The following is a 25,581-nucleotide window of genomic DNA, read 5'->3' on the forward strand; positions in this document are numbered from 1 at the left end:
ACAGCCCTATTTGGGGAGCTAGTTTAGAAAGGCCATATATCCTTCAGCTAACGCCCTGCGGAAAGGCAGTGAAGGATGTCTCTCCCTTGCACCTGATGACATGAGATGCCGGTGCCTTCAGTTCTACGTCAGTCATCCTTCACCACACAATGACTCTGACAACCAACTCCACTTCTGAAGCCTCGGAGGCACAGGAAAAACACCGGTGATGACACCAGCAATGAATGGAATGGAATGAATGGACACTCATGCTCCCAGATGCACGTGAACATTACATCGAGCTGATCACAGGCTGCCTTATACATCTGATTAATGCAAGCCAGTTCCCATCAGGAAAATCCTTTATTTAAAGGGGTACCTGGGCCCAAAGTAATAAACAACAGCCGCAAACAGCACTGACCATGAGCTACAGGAGGCCCTGTCTCAAACCATTAGACCGCTCCCATGCACCAAAGGCAGCACCTACCACACTGTAAAGTCAGCTTCTTCATGTCCATATAAGGGCAGCTTCACTTGCTCTGGCTCTCACCTTTCTTTTGTAGTTCTGGAACGCATCATGTGCCAAGTTTAATTTCTTAAGAAAAGGTGGGCAGGTATTTTTCCAGCTTAGTGTGGACTCACTTAAATTTACCAGACGCTTTGTGTGAAACCACTATGTATACAGACAGCTTTGGAGTGAGACCCTGGGAGTACAAAAGTGAATTAAGCCACAGTCACTTTATGGGCATAACTCACTGCACTGAGTGCAATGTAGACACTGAGTGAAGATTATCTATTGAGTGCTGCAATACCAAACTACTGTAAATGTTTTTTCCATGAAAGTCCTTAAAAACAGAATGGGTTTAAAAGGCAAACACCAGAATTGCAGTCCATAGTGAATGCATACACACACACACACACACACACACACACACATACACATTCCTTACTAACATTATGCACTATCTGTTATTTAGGATGATAAGATTATAGGTAACACTTCCTTCCATCTTCCCTCCTCTCATTCCCTTTCCAGCTCCTCCTGTGTCCACTGGGGGGAAAGGGGCATAATTGGCCAAGTTTCTAAAAGAATTAACTACATGTATTATCTTCAAGGAGCACCCATAAAGGTCATTTTGAATAAAAACAGTAATACTCCAGGGACAGAAGTTGAGAGTAAATGAAAAGGGAGATAGCATGCTCAGAATTTTGAGTTCTTATATTCTACATAAATAACATACCGTCCTTTGCTAGAAGATGCATGAAAAGACACACATGTGTATATGTGTGTGTGTGCATGTGGCCGCAAGCATGTGCACCCATCCACACACACATGCACAAGTGAGACTAGGTCCTTTATAATATGACTCATGCACGGAATCCTGTTTGGATGTATTATATGTTCAGGAAAACTAGACAATTTCCAGGAGACTGACATTCATCTCGCAGAGCCTCGGAAAGTAAAACACAACAGAATACATGCTGACAGGGCTACAGAGGTGGCTCGGTATTTAAGAGCACTGGCTACTCTGTCAAAGGGGTCCCAGCGCCACACGGCAGCTTCCAGACCACCCGTCACTCCAGTTCCAGGAACCCAATGCCCTCTTCTGGCTCTCCTGGGCACAAGGCACATGTCTGCTACACAGATATACATGCAGGCAAACACTCAAGCACATGAAATTAAAAGAGGAGTAGGGGACACCACACACACACACACACACACACACACACACACACCCCTGCTGCACAGGAAAAGAGGGATGGCACTAAGGAAACCAAGAGCAGAATGCAGCAGACACCCCCAACTGAACAGCAGGATCAGCCAGCGTATGACGTGCTCCTGAAACTATAGCCAACTCTAGGTGCTCATCATCGGCAGCACACAGCTAAGCTTAACCCACGTACCTATGTCTATTATTATATCTGTCTACATATTATCATGTATTACATATCATATATTGTGTTATATATAATTATAGATAGATACAATATGTCTATATCATACTATATATTCCTCTGTGCCTATCTTAGGTGGCTCTGGGCAGCATGAGAGAAGGTGAAACACGTCTATCTGTTGTGCACCTGCTCTGGGTGGTGAACAGCAGTAGTTAAAGCATATTCAGTGACTCACGGTTGAGCCTTACATCCTTAGGAAGGCCAAGGAGTTACTTATACAAGTCTGAGTGAATATGTTTATTGATTTTTGTTTTATACTAAAAGTAAGAATCTGTTATTTAAAACATCTACATGTAGGAGGCAGAATCAAAGCACAAAGATTTCAACAAAACTAAGGGAAGGCTGAGAGCTTCAGACTCAGGAGCGTTCAATATCCACTTCTATGGAGCAGGCCGTGGGGTGCAGGTGCATTCATGCCTTAAACAGATCATCTGCCTGCAGAGAGCTCCACTTGGAAAGAATTTAAGGGAAGATAATAAATTAGGGGGACACAAGGAGTCCCTGCACTACAGTGCCATCACCTACAAATTTACCTTTACAGACCAGAGGATGAATGTCCTTTAGTCAGGGAGCAATGGCAAATTTTTTTTCCTAACAGACCTGAGAAATTCAAGTATAAACAGTGATACAAATTTGTAGTCCCAACACTCAGGAAGGAGAGACAGTATGTCCTAAGTTCTATGCTTTCTGCGGCACCATAGGGAGTTCAAGGCCAGCCTGACCACATGGGAAAGCCCTGACTCATGAAACCAGGAGTCAAGGATGCAGCTCAATGCTGGACTTCTTATCTAGCATTTGCCTGGTCTAATCCACCTCCACTACCACCACCACCTTGACCAAGAGCACCACAGCCTCCACCACCACCATCACCACTATCACCTCCACTACCTCGACCACCACCTCCACCACCACCACCTCCACTACCACTACCATCACCTCTACCACCATCGTTTCCACCACTATCATCACCATCACCATCATCACTACCACCACACACATGGGATGGGGCAGGGAGAGATCCAGAGAGATCAATTAATAGCAAATATTCTAAGAAGTTCTACAGCAAAGAAAGACGGTCTCAATTTGCTTAAGTAAACATTTTTCCAAATATGCCTTTCACAAACTGACCACCCTTTTCATGGGGTACTGATGAACAACATCAAGAAGATTAACAGCATGTGCAAAGACCTTCACCTTATGGGGGAACTATTTTTCTTTAAGAAACAGTAAAGCTTATGCTTTCTATAAAAATTTTAAATGTCTTGATTCTTTGAGGTCAAAAAATTTATGTGTTTGGAATTTCTCATTGCCAATATTCTGGAGGAAAGATACTTCTAGTCCCCAATTACAGACACGTAAACAGCTCAGTCCACCACTTCCCCTACCTACCTACCTAATTCACACAGATCATCAAGCCCCCAAATTTCTCTGGTCAGCTTCTCACCCTGTGTGGCTATAGGTGTCCTATGGGCAAAGGCCCCACCGAAACAGCAATTGGCAGAAAAGGGTACAGTGGGGACTTAGCACAAGGCAGGAGTAAAAGACACTAGAGTCTCATTGCTGTTGAAGATCCATGCAACCAAGTTCCCAGAATGCACACGGGAAGGCCACTAAGAAGGAAGGCAGGGGCAATCCTAAGCCAGTCTTTGTGCCACACTCCTTCCTGTTAATACAGTTACCAGGAAGGGAGGGAGGGAGGGCGCGACGGAGGGAGGGAGGGGGAAGGACGGGAGAGATCAGAGAGGCAGACTTGGAAAAGGTCAAGTATGCTTAATTGATATAAAGAGAGTTCAGCTTTCATCTGATTCCTGACATCATCCAACCAGGAAGATTCTCTGCTAATTTCCCTGTTGCCTCCGTCACTGTCCTTCCTCCCACCTAATCAGAGCTCGTGTTAAAATGTGATAACAGTAACTGGGGATGTAGTAAGCACTGGTCATCCCAGCTTACTGGGATGCCAAGGTGGAAGGATCCCTTGAGCTCAGGATGTCTAAACCAGCCTGGGCAACAGGGCAGGGACCTGCCCCCACCTGAAAAAAAGGTAAAAGAATAAAAAAGTAATGACCAATTTCAGACAATATGGGCAAAGATGTTTTCACAGTTAATCTTACGAGAACATAAGTTATCGTTTGGAAAAAGAAGCTAAACTTAGATCAACTTGAAACTGTATACACTGACCCCAAACTAATCAGATCTGCAGGTAAAAAGTCAAACTTTTTGGTTAGGAGGAGACACTAAGAGGGATGCAGGAGAGCTCACATCTGTAAACCAAACACTAGAAAGGCTCCAGTACTTAGGAAGTTCACTGGAGTTTGGGTTCCAAGCTAACCTGCGCTAAGGGATGAGACTGTGGCTTGACAATATAGTGATAATGGCAATAATAATAGCAAGCAAAGTACAGACAATTCACAAAACTGAAAATCATAAAACAAATATGATCAGTGAGACACAGCATAAAGATGTCCGCGTTTACTTATACCAGGGTACCGGCAACTCCAAACTATTTCTCACCCATCCGGTTGGCAACAAGTTAAAGTTCGACAGACGCTGGCTAAAGATGCTGGTGGAACATCCAACAAGGGAACTGCCAGCAAACAAATAAAACTGATCGCATGACTACATACATAATGTGCATGTGAAGGCATCATTTCCTAGAAAGGAAGTTACCAATAGCAACGAGCACACCTGGTACTCAGATACTGGTATCCAGTGACATTCTCCACGCAAAGGAAGGAGGACACACTGCGGGGAAAGGTATTTCCAGAGGCAAGACAATGAGGGCAGATGAAACCGGAAGGCCTTTTTTACTCCCAACAGCAACATAAACACCCACAAAATATGAAGAAGATGTGCACCAAGCTACCTTACTCTCACCGGCTAAACCTGGAGCCAACTGCGGAAAAAAACTGAAGCACGGCAGCACTGGATCCTGAGAACTGGGACTCAAAGTCCTAAGAGCCATATTACCTAAGGGAGGAAGGGTACCAGGGAGAACAGAGCAGAAGACTCTGCTTAGAGCAGACGTGGAAAGAAAACACGCGGGAATAACGAAGGTGGGAATGCCAGGATCATTACACAGACTGGCTTAGGCACAAATTTACAAGATAATTTTCACAGAAGCAAGATTAAAGTATCTCCTCATGGGTTGCTGAAAAGCTGCCAAGGGCAGCCAGGCACGTCAGTAGCCCAGCACTTGGGAGGTAGAGGCAGGAGGGTCAGGCGTTGAAGGTCAACCTAGCATATAGTGAGACGCCATGCCCAAAGAAACCAAAATAACAAGCAGAGTGCTGACAATAAACGCAAAGAGCAGAAGAATAGCTATATAAAGCCTACATCAAAGAGCATCTTGGCAAAACGACACCAATGCTCACTCGGAGCGTCCCATGCGACACTAGGACTTGTAGCAGTTGCACGGCATCCTCTAGGGGAGCGCACAATTCAACCTAAACATAAATAGTTAGCTAATATACAAAACATTTTAGACGGGGTTCTGATGTGTGCAGACATGCCAGCGCCGTGAAAGGATGTGGAAATGTTCCAGATCAAAGGAGACCAAAGAGAAATGAGAACTCGATGACAATGAGTCTAGGCTGGCCCGGGTGCTAAAGGAGGGGAATAGCACTGAGAATATAACCAGGCTAGGTGATGAGAGAGGAGGGCAGACCTGACGGGTAGTACTACATCACCACACAGTGACAGGATGAGGGTTGCCACCTCCCTCACTCTTGGGAAGCGTGCACAGTATCCAGGGGTAGGGAACCACGCACATTTACGCAACTTGTTCTCACTTGGTCTTACCCAAAACTTCAAGAAGCAATGCACACTGATCCTCAAATCCTTCAGAAAAGAATATGCATCTAAAGTAGCGAAAAATCGGAGACGCAGGTGGGGAGAGGATGAAACCAAAGAGACAAAACATAAACAACAGATGACTGCAGAAGAGATACCAACTCCACTTGCTTCCAAGGCATTTAAACTGGAATTGTTTATAATAGAGGGCTTCAGGGAAAAAACAAACAGTGGGGAATAATATAAAAATGTGACAATTGAGAATTCACTCTATTTTTTAGCATGATTTGAAAATGATTTTTAAATTCAGCCCGAACTTTGTCATTACATATACTACTTGTGTATGTGGATTCATATGTACACACAGACCTTTTTCTCAGAGCTACCTAAAAATCTGTGTATCATTTCTTAGCATGAGAAAAAAGAATCCTGTTTCTTGCTAAGCACCATGGGCAGACCACAACCCATGTCCTCGAGCACAGCGGGAACAGAACTCCATCTACCTTTCCAAGACTTGTAGGTCAACAGAAGCCTCTGAAATTCCAGTGTCCTGTGTCTGTAACCTGAGGACTGTTTCCCTTCTAGAAGAACAAGTTCAGAGCTGGAAGATGAGCTATATCTAACAGCATCAATTTTTAAAAACCTATTAGCGGTGGCCTTTGGGGTTAAACACTACATTGCTGAATGGACTGGAGGGGGAGCAGAGAGCTCCCCTCCTCCTAATTATGGATTAGGTCATATGTGCCGTCCTCCCACATCTGTACCTTGAAGAGGGAACAAGTAGAAATCCAGTCCCCTTCTTGGGTAAGTGTCAAGGACCACCAACAGAACTGGATTCGATGCTTATGCAGAAATGGGTTAAATCTCAGGGAGAGCCACCACAGACCCTTAGTCTCGGACTCCAAGGCAGGCTCTGCTGCCTGAAGATCCAAATAATGAAAAGTTATGCTGCAACATAAGACGTGGTATTGTTCCCTTCCAAAGAGCATTAAAATATAAAGGTCAGTTAAGCTTAAATGGTATTTTATTGCATCCTTTAAAAAGACCTTGAACAATTAAAGCAATGAAATATACTACTTGCTATCAATTTTAAACATTCGCAGAAGCATAAAAAGGCAGCACATTCCGATAGTGAAAAAAAAAATGTTAACTCCTGCTCTTCCTGTACATGCTGACTTGGGGCCAGGTGGCTCTCTCAGGGAGTTCCTGCGATGCTCTTGTCGGCCTGAACTCCTGACTGGACAGCAGTTCTCAATTGAGTGTCAGGAGGGGATAACCCAGAACTGCAGCCTGTCAAGACAGACAGTAACTAAGATGCTATCAATGCAACAGCTGGAACTCAAGCCTGGGGAGGTGACTGAGACTGTCACTCGAGCCCCCACTATGGACACTTAGATGTGGATGGGTAGTTTAAGGACTAATCGTTTGTTTAAAGTTCTTGTGGAGAATTTAACAGGGAGTCAATTTTGCTAGCCATGGATTTAAGGGTTATAAGTTACTGTTCAGTTGCTCAGTTGCAGGAAAAGTGTCTACCCTCAGATGCTATGGCCTTTAACCTCTTGACTTCCACTGATAGCATCATCTTACTTTTTATCTTACTCAAGCTTCCAAAGCAATAAAATGTCAAAACAAAAAAAAATCAATTTTGCCACTCCAAAGAAGCAATTAGTAAAGTTTCAACCACTCTAAATATGTCTTACCTTCATTAGCTTCTCTACACTCTACTGTATAAACTATCCCTTACATTCCAGAGCTATTGCTTTACTGCCAATTAGCTGACAAATGAAGGCTTTAACCTTTTAACCAAAGTACCTAACAACCAGTACCGTGGGAATATGATGAGCTTATTAAATTACAGGCCTCAGGACAAACAACTTCTCCAAAAGTCACCAGGATGGCTCAGAGCCCCATTTCAAAATGGTTCCAGTGAGGCTCAAAAGATTCAAGTAACTGTTTCTCATGCACACTCAGGCCTTCACACTGGATTTATAGGTCTTTATATAATAAGGTGGGCCTGAAGCTAGGGCTCAGCGTGATGAGCATCTGATGCTCTTCCAGAGGACCCCAGTTTGATTCCCAGTGTGTGGATGGTAACTCACAACCCTTTATAGTCAGTTCTAGGGTATCTAATGCCCTCCTGCGGTCCCCATGGGCACCAAGGACACATGTGCACACATCATACATTCCAATAATAGACACATAATAGAAATAAATCTGAAGAAAAAGAGGAAGAGGAGCCAGGCCGTGGTGACACACACCTTTAATCCCAGCACTCGGGAAGCAGAGGCAGGTGGATCTCTGTGAGTTGGAGGCCAGCCTGGTCTACAAAAAGTTCCAGGACATGTTCCAAATTACAGAAAAACCCTGTCTTGAAAATCAACCCCCCCCCCAAAAAAAAGAGGAGGAGAAGAGGAGGAAGATAGGAAGAAGCCGCCACCACTGTGGCCTCACCAGCCTTGCTTTGCCAATCTCTAGCAAACGGCCCTGAGGCCCCATAACTTCTGGACAGAGGCCTTAGAATCAAAGAAATGTTTCAGTCACCAGTAAGGTACAGAGCCACTCCCTCGATTAGTGCGTTTAAGCAAGTAATTTACTGTTATTAAGATTCCATTTCTCCGTCAACAAAGTAAGAAGGCTCTCACGCTAACTGAAGAATTCAGGGGACACACATACACACACACACTATGTCTTCTTTACATCAGAGGCAAGCCAAGAGTGAGTTTGCTGACACTGCTGACTTCCGGGGCTCCCAGGTTGTCACCCATCTCCAGAGACTAGTAAGACCCGAACAGCAAATGTCTGAGGCAAAAAGAATATTTACAATATCAAGTCCTATTTACATTATTAAATCAATTAAGAGGTGGAAAGCCAGCAGAGGATTCCGAGTAAAAGAAATGACACAACTCCGCGAGAGGAAGGAATTCCCTATAATTAATTTCAATCAGTGGGTTTGGGATATGAGAAAGGGCAGAGGATGTTAATCACAAACAGATTAGTGAACAAATTGCAGGCCGGCTGCTTCCTAGAGGCGTCTGAGAGAGACTGAGCGTGATGGGTCAACGTTCCTACTTAAAGGGTAGGAAAATGAATCAGACACCTAGATAAACCTGCCTGATCCCAAAACCCTCATCCACCGCAGATTTAATGTTATTGAAAAAATAATAAAGGAAATTATCTTGTTCAATAACCTCATTTTATAGGTCAGTGAATATTAGGGGTTAAAAGAATGCCCACAAAGATAAAAGAATTAAGACCACAAACAGAATATTTCAGGAATAGCGTGAGTAGGTACTCTCTCGAAGCTACTTAGGGGACTCAGACAAAAAGGTGACAAATTCAAGGCTAATCTGTGCAGTTTAGCTATCCCAGGAATGAAGTAGGAAAACACACAAGATCAACACAATTTCCATTTTCCTAAATCAATTAAAAAGCAAAGAAAAACAAGGATGCTGTGGTTATGTTAGTCCATGCTATAACAAAGGACTGGCCCAAACAAGTTCAGGAGGGAGCTGTCCTGGCTTAGTTTGAAGGTGCGGCACCATGGAAGAGGCAGTATGCCAACAACAACAGCTCCAGCCATGGCCCCAGGAGGGTGAGGCAGTGGTCACAGGCAGCCATGGTCACGAAGCAGAAAGAGATGGACGCTAATACCTTGCTCACTCGCTTTCCTTTCATTCTGGACCCCACCCCATGAGGCGCAGCCACCTACATTCAGAGAGGGTCTCCAGTCCTCAGCTAAACAGCTCTGAAAACACCCACTCAGACACGTCCATAGGTGTCCTCTCTAGCAGAGTCTAAGAGCAGTCGTGATGACTGTCGATCACAGATGTCATGGATGGAGAACAAGAAAATACAGCACATCTTCCAGTATTTGACCCGTGCAAAAGCGGGACCTATCAAATACAGAATAACTCTTACCAAAACTAAAGCGAGGCAGTGGAAGATCCACGTTTCTCACTTTTTTCACATTTATTTAAAACGGGGTTCATGTGTAGAGGTCAAAAGGCAACTTCAGACACCAGATCTCCTTCCATCACATGGGACCCAGGGATCAAACCGAGTCATGAGAAACTAAATGTACAGAGAAGGACAGAGATGAGAGCTGAGAAAGAAGCAGCTTACAGTCCGTTCTCATGGATTTGTTCCATGATGTGTTGAAACTCATGAAGAGATGAAAAATTACATTTCTGGAGCGCTCCTCAAAGGGAGTGTCTGTGAGGCTGTGTCAACTGTCACCATGGCATTTCTTATTAGGAAGTCTCTTACTGTCATTTTTTTTGTTATTTTAATTACAGTTTGATCAGCGAGGAGCTATTTTGAATCTATGGGACTTTCCTAACCAGATTGTTTTGGCATTTTAAAGTCACTCAAATTCAAGGCCTACACAATATGGCAAGTATCTCCCCCCCCTCCGGCTTCTCCCCTTTATACTCAAAATTCTAAACAAAGGAACCATCTGTTCCCTCTGAAAACATCAGCCCTTGTTTTCGTTTTTCCATTAATAATAGTGCCTCAAACTTATATAATATCTCCCTCCAACTTGCTTATTAAAGCATTTTGTAGACATTGCCCCATTCATCTTACCATTATAGTCTACAAATGGGAGGAAGGGGAAATGTTTGCCAATTTTCAGTTTGATAAATAACTGTTAGATCGTTAATGAATTTGTGTGAGAGACTGCATGTTAGCGTCCGGAGGACCCTTCGCTGATCCTCTTGTCCAATTCTGGCTCTCGCACGTGAAAAGAGAGACTGAGAAAGGAGAAGTGGTTCTGTGGCCTATTTGTGGACGTGGCTCTTTGCTCCTGAGGGTGGGCAGAGGGGTCAAAAGCGCATCTTACACGTTTTACAGTCTCCAGAAGCTGGTGTCTAAAGTGCTCATTTAAATACTTGTTGAATGAATGAGCGCATCCGTAAATAGTCTGGACCCAGCAGGTGTTGAAAAGCTGGGGTAAGAGCTCAACAATTCTGCCCCCCTAGTCAGTGTGTGTTTGGTTGGCAACCTAAATTCAAAAAGAACCAAGTCGAGAAGAGGTGAGAAGAAGATACAGCCGTATAAATATAAAATTCGCTGAGCAGATGCAATGGCTTAGCCACTGGCCATGTTAAAATTTAATCTACATGCAGGCAAACATTACGGTCAACTCCCCAGATGCTCTGCACTCTCTGCCTGGTCCCTATATTTGAAAGTTTGCTGGAGCTACTCATAAAACATCACATTACAAAACAAAACGAAAAAAAAAAAACAAAATGCTAAAGAACAGTAAGTCTGCATAGCACACATTAGCCCAATAAGGACAGGCCTCTGTCCTCTGATTTAACTTGAGCAGTCCCTGTATCATGACTCTCAGCATTACGTCATGAAATTAGCAGTCAAGGAGCACAGAGGTCACTGGAATGAAAATCTTTCTTCCCATGAAGTCGGCAGTGCATCTGGCCTCTTTTTCTTATGTTCAGAACACCTTATTCCCCGATGCAAATCCTTCTTACTGGACAGAAAACTCACGGTTCCCACATCTGAAACCCTACCATCCAAAATGCTTAGGAGGTCCAACATGGTCAACAGTTCCATAAAGATCCTTCAAAACAGGCTGTCCCTGTAGAAGAGAGAGGTGGGTGTCTAGAACAAAAGGGATTTCCTTTCTACTGTGAGGAACCAGTTCAGGACTTCACACACATTAGGAAACCACTGTCTCTGATGAACAGCCTGAAGCTGGGATCACTTTCCTTACAGCAGAGAGAGAGGAGGGAGAGAGGAGGAGGGAGGAAGGGAAAGAGAGAGAGAGACAGGGAGAAATAACCAACTACTACCATGTGCTCTCACATAGGGTGGCTCATTTAAAGTGAGCAGAAAATGAATTCTTTTCAAGTCAACACAAGTGGAATGTGAGATCTGAGCTCCCCACCTGACAAAGGAGAGGCTCACAGAGACAGGGCGACCTAAGGAAGATACCTGGATCCCTGGGGGGTCGCCAGTCTCACATGCTCAGGCACAGACAAGAGCAAACACCTGTCTTGCAGTGGAGTCAGCCTGAGATGCATACAGTAGGTGCTAGGGGGTGCACTGCAGTAGTGGCCTACATGGATAGGTCGCAGCAACCCCAGCTCAGGCTGCATACAGTCCATATTAAGGCAGCAAGATTCCCAGGACCCTTCAGTGTTCCGGCAGAAAGGACGGAGAATGTTAGCCCTTCCTTTCTCATACTCTCCATATAAAACTGTCCTTTCACTCACGTGGGCATTCTTGCCACAAAACCACTTTCAAAAACAAGAACAACAACGATGATGATGATGATGACGATGACGATGACGACGACAATGACGACGACGACTTTGGTCTTGGCACACAAGCTCATAATTTAAATCCTAATTAAATATTTCATATTAAAGTAAAGGGCCCCATATTCACCATATAAAAGCCCTATCAAATGGAACTGAGTTTCATCTCTGAGCCTCTTTCAGGGCTTTACTTTAACATAGCTGCTGAAGAGGTCCATGGTCCCAAGGATTTATCTACTCTCTGATTATGTCCGTAAACCAGCCTGCAAGGACCAGAGGGGCCTGCCTGATATAGGATTCTCATAGCCCAGGCCAGGCTCCTGCTTCAAAACTTGCATCTGGTAGCGGAAGTCCCCTAAGAAGGCCAACGCTTCCTCTCACATGTATACCCCATTAGCTAACTAGTCAATAAGATCTGGGGGTTACAAACATCCTTTTCCCATGTAAAAACGCCTATCAAAGGATGCTGCTGTTCTAAACGGTAACCCATCAGTTAGCATCGGTTGTGCTGGGCTCAGCCACTGACGGCATCAATCGGTCTCTCCTTTTGCAGATAAATGGTCAATTCAAGGAAGCACTAGACTTCACCTAGAGACTCAGTACTTAAAATGAAGTTCTATCTCGGGAGAGTTTAACCTCTCCTGCTGGGAGATTCTGCCCACTCTGATGCCCTTCCCCAACACACACACACACACACACACACACACACACACACACACGCACACACACACGCATCATTCTTACCTAATAATCAACTTTTGTATGGCAAGCTCCAAACAATTCCCACTACCTTCCCCTTCCCTACTTCTTTGCTTAAAATTCAATACAAAACAGGCTTTTAAATGAAGTAAAATGAGTCACACAGACACCATTGAACACAAACCCCACCTTAAGATGATGATGATACCCTCTGCAGGGTTAGCCGCTCTTCATCACTCCAGGCCAGGGAAACAACCATGTGCTGTCTCCTCCAACCTGACCCTGTGGAAATTCCATAAGAAATACAAGCAAATGCCGTACACAAGCAAATGCCACATTCCATCTAGCTCCTGGGGTTTTCTGGTACCTCCTCTACAAACAAAAGCTACTTTTTGCTTGATGTTGTGCGATCGACAGTAACAATGCCTCAACAGGAAAAGAGCACATACTTCTCATTTGTGTTTGTTTGTTTATTTCCAGACTAAGGAAGTTTGTGCATCATCCACCAATGGCCTTTGGAAACACTATAATGTGTCTTTAGGATAACAGGCCCCACGTTCAGAAACCAAAGAGATGAAAGCAAAACCACACAATAAAAATGCAAAGCCTAAATGGTAAGAAAATCATTTGGGAAAGTAAATTAACAGCATAGCCCTGTTTTAAACTTTTTAAAGGAATAAAAATTAATAATGGCTAAGAAAAGGTGATAGAAAACAGAAGTAAAATTGAGCTCAGAAAAGACTCATTTGCCTGAGATCCCTCTCAGCCATGTAATTGAAACTGACAGCAGGGAAGATAATATTCACGTTTCTATTTGCTACCCGCAACTGACATGGTTGGCCGTTTGTTTTGTTTTAAATAAAATGGGGAAGCAACAAATATATTAAATCCATCTGCAAAAAAAACCCACATTTGCATGTGGAAAACAAATAAGTGGGTGCCTGAGTGGGTGATTAGGCATGCAATTGCCCATCTGCACGGGCCGAGCATCCGCGCAGGTGTGCGCGGCACAGGAGCAGAACATCTGAACCGAGAACCTCCCCCAACCACCACTCCCCCACCACGCCATGGAGAGCTACAGGTGGAGGCAGATCAAAACTCTCGGGCTCTACATTGAGCCACCCAGGGTTACAGCCCCACTTGAGCAAATCCTTTTGTTACATATCTGTGGCTCCTTTAAGGGATCGACGCATCTCCCCTTCCCCCAGAGTACCCTCAAAGTGTGCTTGATGGCATCTGCTGGCACTCTTGTTAGCAGACTGTGCGACCCCCCTCCTTCGGTCTTAGCTCCAGCTGTGCCGGCCTAGTCTTTCATGGATCGAGAATACTTCAGCCTCGGGAGCTTTGCAAGTACTTTCACTCATTCTGAAACACTTTCTCTGTCCCCATTCTGGTCTCTTTGGCTTTCTGGTTTGTCTCATTCATAGCCCGGTTCACACGTGCGCCTATCCTCTAGAATAGGGTCTAGCACATAGCAGGCGTTTGCCCAAAAGGTCTTAAATTAAGTCACCATTAGAATGATTTACTATGTCAGGCACCATAGACCTCTAATGAAATTAAGGTAGAATTCAATTAAGTTTCAATCCAGTGGACAAGGAAACATTGGTGATGGGTTAAAGCAACAGAACAAAGCATCGTGAATGCTCTGCTGGACAATCAGGCAAAGCACCCAGGTAACCAGCAGCAAATCGCTGACCGTGAGTGGGAAGGGTGGGAGAAGGCCCAAAGCACGTGAGTCTCTGGAACTTTCTTGAAAAGAAAAAAAAAACCCACAAAAATACAGTCAGTTCAAAGAAGTTCTAACGAATCCTCAGTTAGCTCCTTGTGTTCCTTATCAATAGCTCTCGATGCGATAAGACTTCCTTACCAACAGCACTGTGTGCACCTGCCCTATCAGCAATTCCGGGTGCCAACGCCTGCAAAATAAAGAAGAATCGCTGTCTCCGAGCTTTCATCCCACCAGGGAATTTTTAATACACGCAAAATTCAGTTTCAGAAAGTTTTAGATTAAGACAATGGAAGCCTTCCAAAAACATGCTAAGGGTGGATCTGGAGAGATGGCTCAGTGGCTAAGAGCAATGGCTGCTCTTATAGAGGACACAGGTTCAATTCCCAGCACCCACACGGCAGTCACAAACATCACAACTCCAGGTCCAGGGATTCTGATACCATCTTCTGGGCTCCGAGGGTACCAGGCACACAGGTGGTAAACAGACATGCATGTAGCCAAAACACTCATGCATATAGAAGTAATTTGTAAAAGGCAAAAAGGTTGCTCACTGAGAAAGACTCTAACTTGTTCATTCCCCTACTTAAACGACTGTAATGATGAAGCTCTTTGACTCCCCACCCCACCTCCCCAAAAATTCTAAATGTGGCTTGTTCTCCATATTGAAAATGCAGCCCCACGCTGTCTTTCTGTTGCTCCATCCACATCTCCAGAGCTCGTGCAGAGGTCAAAGTGAGCTTAGCTCTTATCACATTAGAGTCCCATGAAAGTTCCCCATCCCCTCTGCTCGCTCCACAGTGATCCCTTCCGGCTCTCACTCTCCAGGCTTTTCCAATGCACCTAGCCAGTGCAGAAGGAGATCACTGATGAGCAGAAAGGGTGGGAGACAGCCACGATAGTCCTCTCTCGTCTCCTCCATGCCTCTCTCACCATTCCATGACATGGCTTCTGAACTGACCTAGCACACAGACAGTCGGGCTCTTTGCCGAGAGCTAAGCACTGAGCCTGGGAGAGGAAGGGAGGACACAAGATCTAATGGCATCAAGGAGCAAGGTCAGTCCAAGAATGACTCCAGCGGCATCAATTACTTCTCTGACCTGGACCTTTAACTGCCATCTTCAGCGTAAATTAGAACATTGTGGGAAAGCAAAACAAAAACAGACGGAGCCAACTCCTGGCCCTACTTCATGCGGAGACACAGAACTCAGGAATTCACGCTCCTGAAAGTGAGGAACCTTCCGCTCCCTGTCCCAGTTTCTCAACTCTTTCAAGCAGCATAGATAGTTAAACTTGACAGTAGCGTATGGAACTTTTAACCTCCCCTACAACTGAGAATTGAGTTTAGTGCTACAATTTGCTACATGGTCATGGAAAAGACACATAAAAGTCAACAAACCAAAGAATATCAGAAAGCAAAACAAAGAGAGAACTTCATTTTTACGTGTTTATTTACTGTCTGGTGGCGAGTGTGTAAAGGCCAGAAAACAACTTGGGGTGTCCCTCTTCCTTTGCCATCATCTGCCTTATATTTAGAAACAGGGTCTCCTCTCATGGAGCCAGGGCTCAGCAAACAAGCCAGGCTTCCTGTCTCCCCAGCACAGGGATTGTAGGTGAACACCACCATGCCAGTTTTGGCTTTATCTTTAAAGATGGATTCTAGAAGCCAAATTCAGGCCCCCAGGCTTGCACAGCAAGTACTGCACTGAGTCCTCCCCATATGCCCAGGAGGAGCTTCACACCGTCTAGTACCAACGGTCAAGCAACTTCCTGTATGCCTTCACTCTCACTTTTCTGCCTAACCACAGCATGCAGTCTCAGGATCCTTTCCACTATGACCCATCCAAAATACCTTGCCAATATACCAGTGGACCCAGGAAAATGAGATACAAACACCCATTCCTCAGACCAAGAAAGATGAGGTCCATGGGCAGGCTGCAACCTGGGTCAACTTCAGGATGAAGTGCCCAATCTAGAAGAAGAAAGCCCACTTACTCGACTAACTCTGTTACCCCCTGGCTATTCTTCACTACTGCGTTAAAGTATGAGAAGTCCGCATCAAAGGTTTCTAGGAGGGGGCAGAAGGTTCTGCAGGGCTGGATGACAAAGAGGGAACAAGTGTCTGTGAGCAGAACTACCACAGTGGAGCAGCTAGGCCTAGCAGACTGCATTGGTGTGGGAAAGCGGAGGAAGGAGGCTGCAGGGAGAAGCACAGGAGCCACGAAGGGCAGCAGTGGTCAGGGAAGCAGGGACTGGGGAAGACGAGCATAGGAGAATAAAGCAGGCTTTGGGCAGTTTCACGTGGCCCTGGTGAAATTAACTTAATGGCTTGAAAACTCAAAACAGAAAGGCAGGTTAAGAAAGGAGGTAAGGGGACCTTCAAAGCCTATTTCCAGTCTCAACATCAACTGGATAACAGGAATAGCTTCATTATGTAAAAGCCCATTTTGTTTTCATGTCATTCGTAGATTACATCATAGAGTGGCTACAGCCGTCTCATACCTTATCATAAATAAATCACTAGCTTAAATCAGAGAATGAGCCAGGCCCACTGATTTAAAAGGAAAATATTAGATCATTTTTAATAACCGATATAATTCAAGGCAGTTGCCATTGAGGCGGTGAGGTAATTCTACGCTACGCAGGCCCAAGGAGGAACCAAGGAGGGTCATCACCGGGCAGGTCTAGAGACAACACCATGGAGAGATGCAGAGGGGCCACCAGAACTTGCATGAGGGCCGTCCTCAGATCAGAAAAACACCACTTACACACTATTGGTGCCTCCAGAGCCTCCCTCATAAAACAGTTCACAGACATTCTCCTCAGAAGCGAAGATGAGCATCATGTGGTGTCTGAATGTGTACCCCAGAATCCACTGGAGTAAATGAGCAACAGTGAGGCTTCCGGGTATTCAGGAAAACATGAAATCTGGGGTGACTGACATGCCAGCACTGAGGCGTCCCCGCAACCACGAGGGCATGGCAGGGTGAAAACGTGGAGACAGAGGTGGAACAGAGAAAATGACTAAGAGTGACTTCCAGCTAAGATTATACATGCCCTAGAAGAAAGAACTCTGGGGCCGGAGGGAAGGCACAGCAGTCACAAGCACTGGACGCTCTCATAGAGGACCCAGGTTCAGTTCCCAGCACTTAAGAGTGGCTCACAACGACCTTGAACTACAGGTTCCGGAAATCAGGTGCCCTCTTCTGGCGTCTGCAGGCACTGCATGCATGTGGTGCACAAATATGCACACAGAAAACACTCATATAAGATTAAACTAAATAAATCTTAAAAAGAAGAAGAGATAAAACTAATGCTACATCAACTACATGTTTACAACACTCCGGAGAACAGAGATGTACAAGGTGGGCACTCTATGTCCCACAACCAGATGTGGAAGCAGGTTTCTTTTTTTTTTTTTTTTGAAAGCAGGTTTCAAAGGAAGACACTTACGTAAGGTTCTGCATCTAAACTCGGCCTTATTGTGTCGCCTTCAGCCATAGAACTCAATGCCTTCCTATGTTTTCAACAAATGAAATGCCGGGCATGGAACACTCTGAACGCACTGAGAGTATATTTAAAAAGGACAGTTGAAAGAGACCATCAAGCACAGAGTAGTGACTTTCTGGCCAGCAGCATTTTAAATGACCACAGCTATGCTTTCCTCTGTCTTGGGCTCCAGGGCTACTAGTAACCTTGACCCTGAGTTTAAATCTCTCTTTCCATTGACTTTGAGAGTGGTGATGGAGATGAGCTCCACAGGAACCTGACACCCACCTATAAGATGACCTGCTGAGCCTGTTCTTAGGAGAGGACTATTTGGGTCGGGGAAAGAGACGGATGTCCTGGAAAGAAACTCTCTGCCAGACATAGGCATTGGCTGAGGTTTCTTGTCTGATCCCGTCATCCCCGTGGCACGGCTGTGCATCAGCTCTCTGTTCCTAATGCAAATGGTATTCATAACTACAGAGACGCACTGTCTGAGCCAAGAAACACTGATTTATTCAACTTCTCAGGACACAGTATGACCCAACAGAGGCAGTGCATAACGAAACATAATGAAGGGGACACGACGGAGGCTCAACGAGCCAATTTTAACTTACTTTGACCTAATCCATTTCTGGAAAAGAAGAAAGGTTAGAAAAAGGAATGAAAACACGCCTAAAGGCTACATGGAGTCATTTCAAAGAGCTGAGGTGGGCAGGAGGGATGGAAAAAAATATTGAGAGGAATTTCACGAATTCTCCCTGCACACTGAGGCAGGGCTGTCCCCTCCCTGGCTCTTGGCGTCTCACCTACACAGCTAAGGGCTCAGGCAAGAATTCCAGTCGTTTCCACCAAAGCAGCTCTGACTGCTGACAAAAGCCAAAAATGGAGAGGTGGGAAAAGGATGGCCTTAGCTGCGAGATTTTGCTTCCATGCTGTTGTGTGTGCATCAATGTCTTCATCGCAAATTTCTCATGGAATTTTCCTCCAAAGAGGTTCCAAGGCAAATTGATCTTCAAAGATGCTGAGTTTATTCGGCTGCCTGGATCTGCCTCCTGAGTGCTGGGATCCAGTCATCTGACTCTCAGCATATCCTAGGTAGCCTGGAAATCTGTACCCAGAAGGCACTCAGATAGGCCTCTATAATCCACAACCTGGAAGTCAAGTCCTTTCCCTCCCATTCCCCCACGTGAAACACAACTCACACAGAGAAGAGTGTATTATTTCCAGAGTTATTAATAGTAGTAAAATAAAATGAACTATAAAAAAAAAGACTATGGCTTATAACACAAACAAAAAACCTTTGACACTCAGAGAAGTCAACTGCCTTGGAGCTTGCAACCTGAGGGGGTTAGATCCCCACTGCTGCAGTCATGTGACTGGACTTTGTAGAGAACCTACAGAAGAGACAACAGGTGTGGGAAAGCTCACCTGCAACCTCAGGAGAAGGCCTGAGGAACCCATCTAAGCTGCCAAATCTCTGTCCTATAGAAAGTAGGAATGAATAGATGGTTCTTTTTTCTGTTTTTGTTTATTTGTTTATTTCTTCTCTTTTTCCAAGACAGGGTTTCTTTGTGTAGCCCTAGCTGTCCTGAAACTCAAGAGATCTGCCTGGCTCTGCCTCCTGAGTGCTGGGATTAGAGGTGTGCACTGCCAACCACCCGGCTTAAATGCATGTTTCTTCTTTTAGTGGAAAAGTTGGGGAAAATGTTACACAGAAACAGTAACTGATAATACTGCATGAGAGTTTGCAATGTTCAAATTCTAGAATATTTGCTGATTCACCCCACTAAATCTACTATTTTGCATTAAGCCTAGGAATCAGATCGCCAGGATTCCATATCAGGAACTCTGGAAAGAAACACTTTTGCTCACGAACACAGAGCTGCTGTCTACCTTTGGGACACAGAGCCAGGCACACCCTGGCCATGCATGCATAACTGTGAATATAACAACAGGGTATAAAAGTCAGGGCAGCACTTTCTGCTGAAGCTTGTGATTACAGATGGGCTGGAAACAGAATCACACATGAAATGTTGACGTGTCCAGTCAAATTTTTATATTATCCACTTCCATCCTCAGATACTGACCAGCTTCTGTGCCACAACTATGGTCACAGGCTCACCATACCACCCCCTGGGTGTCCCTTAGAGATAAATCTTCTCCCTGGAAACTGTCCATAAGATCCTCTCCACTCTCCATGCCCTTTGTCTAGACTCAGGGAGATCTGGGTCTGTGATTTACTTACCTCCACGCCCCAATATAGTAAACTTGAAACACACTGTGTGACAAATAAAAATACTATAACCCATCATTTTCCCATTATATAGGATGTCTTCTCTCTACATTTCTTCCCACTGTATGTGACCTTCTTCTCTCTGTTTTTCTTCCCATTGTATGTGACCATCTTCTTTATGCATCTCTTGCCATTGCATTGTGTGAGTCTCCTCTCTCTTCATCTCTTTCCACTGTGTGTGACTGTCTTCTCTCTACATCTCTTCCCATTGTGTGATCATCTTCTCTCTGTGTCTGTTCCCATTGTGTGTGACTGTCTTCTCTATGTTTCTCTTCCCACTGTGTGTGACCATCTTCTCTCTGCATCTCTTCCCACTGTGTGTGACTGTCTTCTCTATGCATCTTTTGGCTTTGTGTGTGTGTGTGTGTGTGTGTGTGTGTGTGTGTTACTCTTCTCTTTGCGTCTTCCCTGAAAGTTACAAGCTTCTAGAGATCAGGGAGTGAGCCTAACTCGCCATTGTATCCTAAGGAGTCTGGGCTGCGCATGGAGCTCAGTGCCAGCTTGCTCCTCATACGCAAAGCCATGCGTTCAATCTCCAGGACTCCAGGAAGGAAAACAAAAAGACTCTGCAATTGCTAACTTTCTGACAAAGACTAGACTCAGGGGAGAAAATAACGGCATACACTATAACAAAAAGTAGTTGTGCAGCAACGGTACAACACACTTAGCCGCACAGACTTTTGGCACCTTCTACCACAAAGGAACCAATGAAAAAGAACTCTTAAAAACAACTCTGATCTCCTAGATCCATAGCAAGGAAAGAAAGAGGCAACCCCACTGCACCAAAAGTCAAGAAGGCTGAAAAGGGATTCCTCTGCCTTTTCTTTCCCAGCAATCCTATCTCCTATAAGCAATCCTCCCTGCATTACAGGAAGACCCACTGACTCTGGGAGACTGCATGGGTCTCGGTTCCCACTCAGTAAGTCCCCTTGTAATTTGTGAAACAAGTAAATAAAAATGAAACCTGGCCTAGCAGATGGTGACAAATACTCAGAAGCCACCTGGCCAAGGAACTGCAGGGAGCCAAGACACACACCTCTACCAGAAATGACCAACGCTTTGCTTCCGGCAGACTCTAATACCTGGTAGCTCTTAAGACCAAAACGGAAATATTAAAACTGAGAGGCCTTGGCTACAACAATTGTACATGGATATCCAAAGAGGGAAATCATTTCCTTCCTGACTCCCACTGGGCCAGGCATGCTTGGGGCAGAAGGCGTGATTACGAGAACAAAGCAAGAGTCCCACAGGCTAGACTACAGCTTCTCTAGGTACTCAGTTTCCTAGGTCTCTGCATCTACCTGCTACACTTCTTCCAGCTTTAGGTGTCAACTTTAATGTTTTTAAATAAAGCTCCAAATTGAATTTTTTTCCAAGACTCAGAATGCATTACTGCTCACCCAATCTTGGTGAGGACAGGGTCTGGGCATGGAGAAGGACGAAGGGCAAGCATAAATACCATATCCGCGACACAGTGCTAGACGCAACCTTTACGGTATCTTACTTCCCTTTTAATTCATTTTGAATCTTGAAGGAGAAAACAATTACAACAACCTATGAAGGGACCACACTTGATAAAGTACTACCAACAGGCTTGCACAAAGCAAACCTAAGTGGTCAGCAAGACAATCAATGTGACCTACAATTCTGGGATCCAGAAGATGAAGGCAAGAAAAGGCTAACATTGGGCAGGCTTTCTGTTCGCCCGTCCTGCCATACTCTGTCACTGCACGCACTCACAGTACATGTCTGAGGCTACGCTGCTCTCAAAAGCCTCCTTGTGTACAGTCATCTGGTGAGCCCTCATAAAATCATGCTATCCAGCTGTAAAACTACCCCAACAAAATTAGTCAGGACATGGTAGAGTAGCCTTGGGGAAAGGGACACTCCCAACCTTCAGATTTAGATTTATTCTTCTATCCATGAAAATGTGTCATGTAATTGTTATGCCCCACTAGACTATGGGACAGAGGCAGAGAGTGTCCTTCTGGCTGGGTATTCTATTTTCTAAAAAACTATTTATTTGTATGTCCTTCGGTGCCTGCATGAACGTCTGTGTGAGGGTGTCAGATCTTAGAGTTTCAGATAGTTGTGAGCTGCCATGTGGGTGCTAGGAATTGGACCCAGGTTCTCTGCAATAGCAGTCAGTGTTCTTGACCACTGAGCCATCACTCCATCCCCGTGGGGATCATATTCTTGAAGGTCAAGATTGTGTATGACCCAGTATCCTGTCTTTTCCTAATCGCGCTCTTGTAACTAGCTCTTGATGGCACATCATCTTGGTCTTCTCAGAACCTCTGCACAGACCAGCAGACTAGCATTCCTTCCAAAAGATGCCATGAGCACTGAAGCATGACACCAATGAGGGCTGGGAGCAAGGCTTCTAGTCCTTTCTCCCCAACAGTAGAATTGCTTTGGGGAGCCGCTTCATCTGTGCTGTGTGACTGCCAGGAGGTTTGAGTAGGACAGTCTCCGGTGTGTATATTCCAAGTATCATAGTCCCAACCTTTCGGCCTCAGTGATGGTTCATCACTGGGAAGTAACCAAAATCTCTGTGAATGTGGCAACAAGGCTCTCTTCTCCTCCAAACAGGTAAGCAGATGTCCTCATCCTGGTCACTGGGCAGTGGTCTACTAACCATAGGGCAAATACCTTGAGGATGAGAGAGTCAGCAACCAAAAGGGGACAGAGCAAAGAACACGGCAGAGCATCAGAGATGACATCACTCAAGTGGAGCCGAAAGTCATCTCCCTCTGAACCAGGTCTTCTGGGATTGCAAGGTCACCCTTCCACCTGGTTCTAAATAACGTATGCCCAGGCCACATCAGGGCTTCAGAAGCAAGAGTCATTGAATCATAACAATCTAAGGATAACAGAAACTCCCGAGTCTCTTCCAGCTGCCTCGTGTAAGGCTGTCTTTCCTGTTCTACAATTATACCACTCGAGTTCATTAAACCCAAGTTCAAGGCTACCACAATTTGTTTAAACACTGAGAAACTCAAAAGGTGAAGCAGGTAATATACCTTTCCACTGATGCTGCAACCATAACGGGTTTGCATGTTTGAGATTTTAATAAATACCGCAAAGTCAAAGACAAAGAGTGCGGGTTACCGATGCTATGGACACCAACCCTCCGCGAAAAGGAGTCAAACACCGATGAGGAAAACAGAATGACAAGACAAGGATGAAGTCAGTTACACTTTCAAATCAAGTTGGCTTTTTTCCAATCACAATAACATTCGCTGTGTTTTGGAAAACTCCACAACACCCATAGTGGGATATATTATTTATGTAGTTTCATGTCAATCCTTGCAGTACATAGGGATTGATCCTCATCATGGAAACCACAGAACTACAGTCAGTAGAAGCAAGAATCCCCCAACTATTTCCCTCAGCTTGTTACCCAGGCGCCCCAGGTCATGCCTTATCCACCGTACCAATGCACCTATGAACTAGAGAGCTGCTGCAAGAAAAGATATCTATCACCACTTTCCTTTCAGACGGACGGTAACAAAACCCACACTCAATTAGCACCGGAGCACTAGCAGGTCGTCAAAACAAGGGCTTCCACGCTCTGCCAAGGTTAAGCTAGCCCTCTCCACCTCCAAAGGTTGATGGGAAAACAGCACATCACACAGGAGCAAACAATAAATATCAGCTTGTTCCCTGTCATCTAATGCCAGCCTTTCAAGTTCAATGACACTCCACTTTCTGCCAAAGGAAAAGGAAGGGAGCCACGCAGTTACTGGCAAGATGAAATCATTGCCACTGAGTTTTCCTCCAGTTTCTCGGTACGCCACCTTGTCAGAGGTGAAGCCCACCTTTGCCGTGCCACAGATTTTATTGACATTTTTATATGTGGTCTGTTGCCATGAAGCCAATTCAGATAATGATGATGATGATGATGATGATGATGATGATGATGATGATGATGATGATGAACATTTTAGAATTATCCAGTTCTCAACTCTTGCTCCCAGAACCCGTTACTTTGCAAAACTGATCAAAACATGTGTTTTGCTATTAAAAAAGAAGCATATTTCTGTGTAGCACTCACCAGCTAAGGGAAAATTCCTCCTCTCCAATGAGGGACCAGGGAACGATGACAAATGCAGAACCAGCTGACTCTCTGCTTCTCTGCTTCAGTTCCCACCTGCGGAAAACAGAGAGAGGAATGGCTGAGGCTTCCGGCTCCAACCAGCAACAGGACAACTTCCTGGGCTGACAATGTCCCTGACTGGACCATACTGGATGATGTCTGACTGACTCCCAGACCTCCCAGTCCTTCAGTCAGTACCAGGCGCTCTTGTTTGGCAAGTTTGTCTCAAAGGAAGTGGGAAGAGAATGCTCCCACTCTCCAGCGCTCCTGGAAAACAGGCCCATCTAAACAACACAAGTCCAAGACAGAGCAATTAAGGAGGAAAAAAAAAAACACGACGTAGTGGCCCTCTGAATTTCAGTTTCCTTCCCTGTAATACGAGAACAAGGGAGCCATAGAGAGCTGCGAAGTCTTAGTATTCCTTGGTAAAGCCTCAATGCAGACTTATCTCATTGAGAAATATGGCTCTTTTCTTGGGATTATAAAATGTATATTCCAGAGCTGTGGACTATTGCAACCCTTGTCCAAGGTTCATGGAACTGAAACTCATCAGGAAATTCTACCCTCATTCTCATAGAATCTTTGACTATCTTCTAAACAATCATATAATTGCTCCATGTCCCTGATATCAGTCTTCCCATCTGTGTATAAGCTTAGAGTGGCGGGGGGGGGGGGGAGGCGGGGGGGAGGACCTCAAAGTGACTTCCCCAATTCTTCCACCACAAGAGAGCCAGGCACCAGGACAGGGAAATGGCCATCACTAGTAACAGGGGATTTGGGGCTCAGCCCACTACATATAGTTACTGCCCATCTTTAACAGAGACTAACGAGGCCAGGAACCTGCCTTAGTTCTTATACACTTAAGTATACCTCAACAACAGAAAGAAATCCCATAAGGAAAATGGAATTCACTCAAGTCGAGCCCACTGAAGCCATTCATTCCTGAGAATTTGAGGTCTTCAGAATACCAGAAATCTTGAAAATCATTTTTACCAGAGATAGGACTTCAAAATTGCTGAGAAACTGATCAGTAAGAGGCCAACTTTACCACTATGGACAGTGAAATCTGATAGAAAAAAAAAAACCACCTCCAACCCCAACCTCATAAAATCAAAGCTCCTTATGCAGAGCAAGGGGTGAGGGAGAGAAACCCAAAGCAGTTTCTATGAGAGGTAAAGGGCTTCTGACTCCCTAGATTTCTAAGCCTCAATAAAGACACAGTCCTCTAGCCTTGGCCCCGGGGGAGTCACATCCACGCTCCAGCTTCCTCCGG

At 45.0% G+C, this 25,581-nt stretch overlaps 1 protein-coding gene across 3 annotated transcripts in view; it reads right to left on the bottom strand.

Annotated features, from left to right (window-relative positions):
- Positions 1 to 25,581, bottom strand: part of Lpp (LIM domain containing preferred translocation partner in lipoma) — a 606,896-nt gene that overhangs the window by 521,659 nt on the left and 59,656 nt on the right. For 2 of the 3 annotated variants that reach the window (XM_075967686.1, XM_075967672.1), the window contains exon 2: positions 24,267 to 24,362. The gene's annotated coding sequence lies outside the window, so the exon portion shown is untranslated. Of the gene's footprint in view, positions 1 to 24,266; positions 24,363 to 25,581 lie in introns of those variants that run through there. The other variant, XM_075967680.1, reaches the window with a different exon arrangement.

This window comes from Microtus pennsylvanicus, chromosome 1 (assembly GCF_037038515.1).
Source record: "Microtus pennsylvanicus isolate mMicPen1 chromosome 1, mMicPen1.hap1, whole genome shotgun sequence".
NCBI classification, from domain to species: domain Eukaryota; kingdom Metazoa; phylum Chordata; class Mammalia; order Rodentia; family Cricetidae; genus Microtus; species Microtus pennsylvanicus.